We start from the raw sequence: 6,000 nt of genomic DNA, 5'->3' as shown, positions 1-6,000 counted from the left end.
CACTAAACCGTCCCCTTTCCCTAACCCTAACCCTAACCCTAACCTTAACCCTAACCCTTACCCAAAGACTTACCCTAACCCGTGCCCTAATACTAACCCGTACACTAACAATAACCCTTGCCCTAACACGTACGCTAAACCTAAATTATTTTCTTACACTAAACTGTACCCTAAACTGTTCCCGTTCTCTAACCCTAACCCTAACCATAACCCTAACCCTAAACCTTACCCGAAGCCTAACCCTAACACATGCCCTAATCCTTACCCGTACACTAACAGTAACCCTTGCCCTAACACTTACGTTAAAACTAAACCGTTGTCGTACACTAACCTGTACCCTAAACTGTCCCCGTTCCCTAACCCTAACCCTGATCATGACCCTAACCCTCACCCTTATGCAAAGCCTTAAAATGACCCGTGCCCTAATCCTAACCCTTACACTAACACTAACCCTTGCCCTAATACATACGCTAACCCTAAACCATTGTCGTGATCTAACCTGTACCCTAAACCATCCCCATTCCCTAACCCTAACCCTAAACCTTACCCTAACCCTGCCCCTTACCCGAATCCTTACCCTAACCCGTGCCCTAATCGTAACCCTTACGCTAACACTAACCCGTGACCTAAGACTTACGCTAACCCTAAAAAGTTGTCGTACCCTAACCTGTACCCTAAACTGTCCCCGTTCCCTAACCCTAACCCTAACCATAACCCTAACCCTCACCCTTACCGGAAGCTAACCTTAAGCCGTGCCCTAATCCTAACACTTACACTAACACTAACCAGTGCCCTAACACGTACGCTAACCCTAAATTGTTGTCGTACACTAAACTGTACCCTAAACCGTTCCCATTCTCTAACCCTAACCCTAACACTAACACTAACCCGTGACCTAAGACTTACGCTAACCCTAAAAAGTTGTTGTACCCTAACCTGTACCCTAAAACGTCCCCATACCCTAACCCTAACCCTAAACATAACCCTAAACCTAACCCTTACCCAAAGCCTTACCCTAACCCGTGCCCTAATCCTAACCCATACACTAACAATAACCCTTGCCCTAACACGTATGCTAACCCTAAATTGTTGTCGTACACTAAACTGTACCCTAAACCATTCCCATTCTCTAACCCTAACCCTAACCCTAACCCTAACCCTAACCTAACACTTACCGAAGCCTTACCCTAACCCGTGCCCTAAACCTAACCCGTACGCTAACACTAACCCGTGCCCTAACACATAAGCTAACCCTCCCCGTTGTCATACCCTATCTTGTACCCTAAACCGTCCCTGTTTCCTAACCGTCACCCTAACCATAACCCTAACCCTAACCTTTACCGGAAACCATACGATAACCCGTCCCCTAATTGTAACCTGTACGCTAAAACTAACCAGTGCCCTAACACGTACACTAACCCTTAACTGTTTTCATACACTAAGCTGTACCCTAAAACGTCCACATTACCTGACCTTAACCCTAACACTTACCCAAAGTCTTACCTTAACCCATTGCCCTAATCATAACTCGTACGCTAACACGAAACTGTGCCCTAACACGTACGCTAACCCTAAACCGTTGTCATACCCTACGCTATACCCTAAACTGTCCCCGTTCCCTAACCCTAACCATAAACATAACCCTAACCCTAAACCTTATCTTAAGTCTTACACTAACTGGTGCACTAATCCTAAACTGTACGCTAGCAGTAACCCTTCTCCTAACACGTACGCTAACCCTTAACTGTTTTCGTACACTAACCTGTACCCTAAACCGTCCCTGTTCCCTAACCCTAGCCCTAACCATAACCCTAAACCTAACACTTACCCGAAGCCTTACCCTAACTCGTGCCCTAATCGTAACCCATACGCTAACACTAACCCGTGCCCTAACACGTACGCTAACCCTCAACCGTTGTCGTACCCTAAGCTGAACCCTAAACCGTCCTGTTCCCTAGCCCTAACCCTAACCCTAACCCTAACCTTAACCCTAACACTTACCCGAAGCCTTACCCTAACCCGTTCCCTAATCCTAACACTTACGCTAACACTAACCCGTGCCCTAACACGTACGCTAACCCTCAACCGTTGTCGTACCCTAACCTCTACCCTAAACCGTCCCAGTTCCTTAAGCCTAACCCTAACCCTAACCCTTACCCGAAGCCTTACCATAACCCGTGCGCTAATCCTAACCTGTACGCTAACACTAACCCGTGCCCTAACACGTACGCTAACACTCAACTGTTGTCGTACCCTAACCTGTACCCGAAACCGTCTCCATTCCGTAACCCTAATCCTAACCCTAACCCTAACCTCTACCCGAAGCCTTACCCTAACCCGTACGCTAACACTAACCCGTGCCCCAACACGTACGATAACCCTCAACCATTGTCGTAACCTAACCTGTACCCTAAACCGTCCCTGTTCCCTAACCCTAACCCTAAACTTCACCCTTACCCGAAGCCTTACCCTAACTGGTACCCTAAATCTTAACCGTACGCTAACACTAATCCATGCCCTAACATGTAAGCTAACCCTGAACCATTCTCATACCCTAACCTGTACCCTAAACTGTCCCCGTTCCCTAATCTTAACCCTAATCCTTACCCAAAGCCTTATACTAAACCATTCCCTAATCGTAACCCGTACGCTAACACTGATCCATTTCCTAACACGTACGCTAACACTCAAACGTTGTTGTACTCTACCCTGTACCCTAAATCGTCCCTATTCCCTAACCCTAACACTAACCCTAACCCTTACCCAAAGCCAAACCCCAACACGTGCCCTGATCCTAACCCATACACTAACACTAGCCCATGCCCTAACACGTACGCTAAGCCTAAACCTTTAACATACCCTAACCTGTACCCTAAACATTCCCCGTTCCCTAACCCTAACCTTAAGCCTAATGCTTACCCTAACCCTATCCCATGCCATAATCCTAACCCGTACACTAACACTAAACCGTGCCCTAACACGTACGCTAACCCTCAACCATTGTCGTGCCCTAACCTGTACCCTAAACCGTCCCTGTTCCCTAATCCTAACCCTAACCCTAACCCTAAACCTTACCAGAAGCCTTACCCTAACATGTACCCTAATCCTACACCGTACGCTAACACTAACCTGTGCCCTACCACGTACACTAACCCTCAAACATTGTCGTGCCGTAACGTGTACCCTAAACCGTCCCCGTTCCCTAACCCGAACCCTAACCCTAACCCTTACCCGAAGCAGTACCCTAACCTGTGCCCTAATCGTAACCTGTATGCTAACACTAACCCATGCCCTAACATGTACGCTAACCCTAAACTGGTGTCGTACACTAATCTGTACCTTAAACTGTCCCCTTTCCCTAACTCTAAACCTAACCCTAACCCTAACCCTAAACCTTACCCGAAGCCTTACCTGAACATGTGCTCTACTCCTAACCGGTAGGCTAACACTAACCCTTGCCCTAACACGTACACTAACCCTCAAACGTTGTCGTACCCTAACCTGTACCCTAAACTGACCCCGTTCCCTAACCCTAACCCTTACCCTAACCCTTACCCTAACCCTAAACCGTACCCTAATCCTAACCAGTACGCTAACACTTACCCATGCCTTAACACGTACGCTAAACCTAAACCGTTGTCGTACACTAACCTGTACCCTAAACCGTCCCTGTTCCCTAAACCTAACCCTAACCCTAACCCTAACCCTTACCCGAAGCCTTACCCTAACCCGTGCCCTAATCCTAACCCGTAGTCTAACACTAACCCATGCCCTAACACATACGCTAATGCTCAACAGTTGTCATAGCCTAACCTGTACCCTAAACCGTCCCCGTTCCCTAACCATAACCCTAACCCTAACCCTTACCCGAAGCCTTACCCTAACCGGTGCCCTAATCCTAACCCGTTTGCTAACACTAACCCATGCCCTAACACATACGCTAATGCTCAACTCTTGTCGTAGCCTAACCTGTACCATAAACCGTCCCCGTTCCCTACCCTAAACCTAAACCTAACCCTAACCCTAACCCTTCCCTGAAGCCTTACCCTAATCCATGCCCTAATCCCAACCCGTACGCTAACACTAACCCATGCCCTAACACGTACGCGAACCCTCAACTGTTGTCGTACACTAACCTGTACCCTAAACCATCCCCGTTCCCTAACCCGAACCCTAACCCTAACCCTTACCCGAAGCCTTGCCCTAAGCCGTGCCCTAATCCTAAACCGTTAGCTAACACTAACCCGTGTCCTAACACGTACACTAACCCTCAACCGTTGTCATACCCTAACCTGTAATCTAAATCGTCCCCGTTCCCTAACCCTAACCATAAACCTAACCCTAACCCTAACCCTTACCCGAAGCCTTACCCTAAGCCATGCCCTAATCCTAACTCGTATGTTAACACTATCCCATGCCCTAACACGTACGCTAACCCTCAACCGTTGTTGTACACTAACCTGTACACTAAACAGTCTCCGTTCCCTAACCCTAACCCTAACCCTAACCCTAACCCTTACCAGAAGCCTTACCCTGAACCGTGCCCTAATCCTAACCTGTACCCTAACACTAAACTGTGCCCTAACACGTACGCTAACACTCAACCGTTGTCGAACCCTAACCTGTACCCTAAACCGTCCCCGTTCCCTAACCCTAACCCTAAACCTAACCCTAACACTTACCCAAAGCCTTACACTAACCCGTGCCCTAATCCTAACCTGTACCCTAAACCGTCCCCGTTCCCTAACCCTAACCCTAAACCTAACCCTAACACTAACCCTTACACGAAGCCTTAACCTAAGGCGTGCCCTTATCCTAAACCGTATGAGAACACTACCCAGTGCCCTAACAGGTACGCTGACCCTCAACCGTTGTCGTACACTAAACTGTACCCTAAACCGTCCCTGTTCCCTAAACCTAACCCTATCCCTAACCCTAACCTTTACCAGAAGCCTTACCCTAACCCGTGCCCTAATCCTAACCCATACCCTAACACTAACCTGTGACCTAACACGTACGCTAACCCTAAACCATTGTCATACCCTAACCTGTACCCTAAACCATCCTCGTTCCCTAACCCTAACCCTATCCCTAACCCTAAGCCTAACCCTTACCAGAAGCCTTACCCTAACCCGTGCCCTAATCCTAACCTGTACAATAACACTAACCCATGACCTAACATGTAAGGTAACCCTCAACCGTTGTCGTACCCTAACCTGTACCCTAAACCATCCCCGTTCCCTAACCCTAACCCTAACCCTAACATTAACCCTTACCCGAAGCCTTACCCTAACCCGTGATCTAATCCTAACCCATACGCTAACACTAACCCATGCCCTAACATGTACGCTAACCCTCAACTGTTGTCGTACCCTAACCTGTAACCTAAACCGTGTCCGTTCCCTAACCCTAACCCTAACCCTAAACCTAACCCGTACCCGAACCCTTACCCTAACCCGTACCCTAATCCTAACCCATACACTAACACTAACCTGTACCCTAACACGTATGCTAACCCTAAACCATTGTCGTAACCTAAACTGTAGCCTTAACCGTACCCGTTCCCTAACCCTAACCCTAACCCTGACCCTGACCCTTACCCGAATCCTTACCCTAACCTGTACCCAAATCCTAACCCATACACTAACACTAACCCGTACCCGAACATGTACGCTAACCCTATGCCAATGTCATACACTAACATATACCCTACACCGTACCCATTCCCTAACCCTAACCCTAAACCTAACCCTGACCCAAAGCCTTACCCTAACCTGTACCCTAATCCTAACCCTTACACTATCACTAAACCATACCCTACAACATAGGCTAACCCCTAACCACTGTCGTACATTAACCTGTATCCTAAACCTTAAGCATTCCCTATCCCTAACCCTAACCCTAACTCTTTTCCAAAGCCTTACCCTAACCATACCCTAATCGTAACACCTACACTAACTCTAACCCATACCTTAACAAGTACACTAACTCTAAACCATT

This window comes from Lipotes vexillifer, unplaced genomic scaffold (assembly GCF_000442215.2).
Source record: "Lipotes vexillifer unplaced genomic scaffold, Lipotes_vexillifer_v1.1 scaffold670, whole genome shotgun sequence".
Taxonomy (NCBI): Eukaryota; Metazoa; Chordata; class Mammalia; order Artiodactyla; family Lipotidae; genus Lipotes; species Lipotes vexillifer.
Note: the sequence above shows the minus strand (reverse complement) of the source record.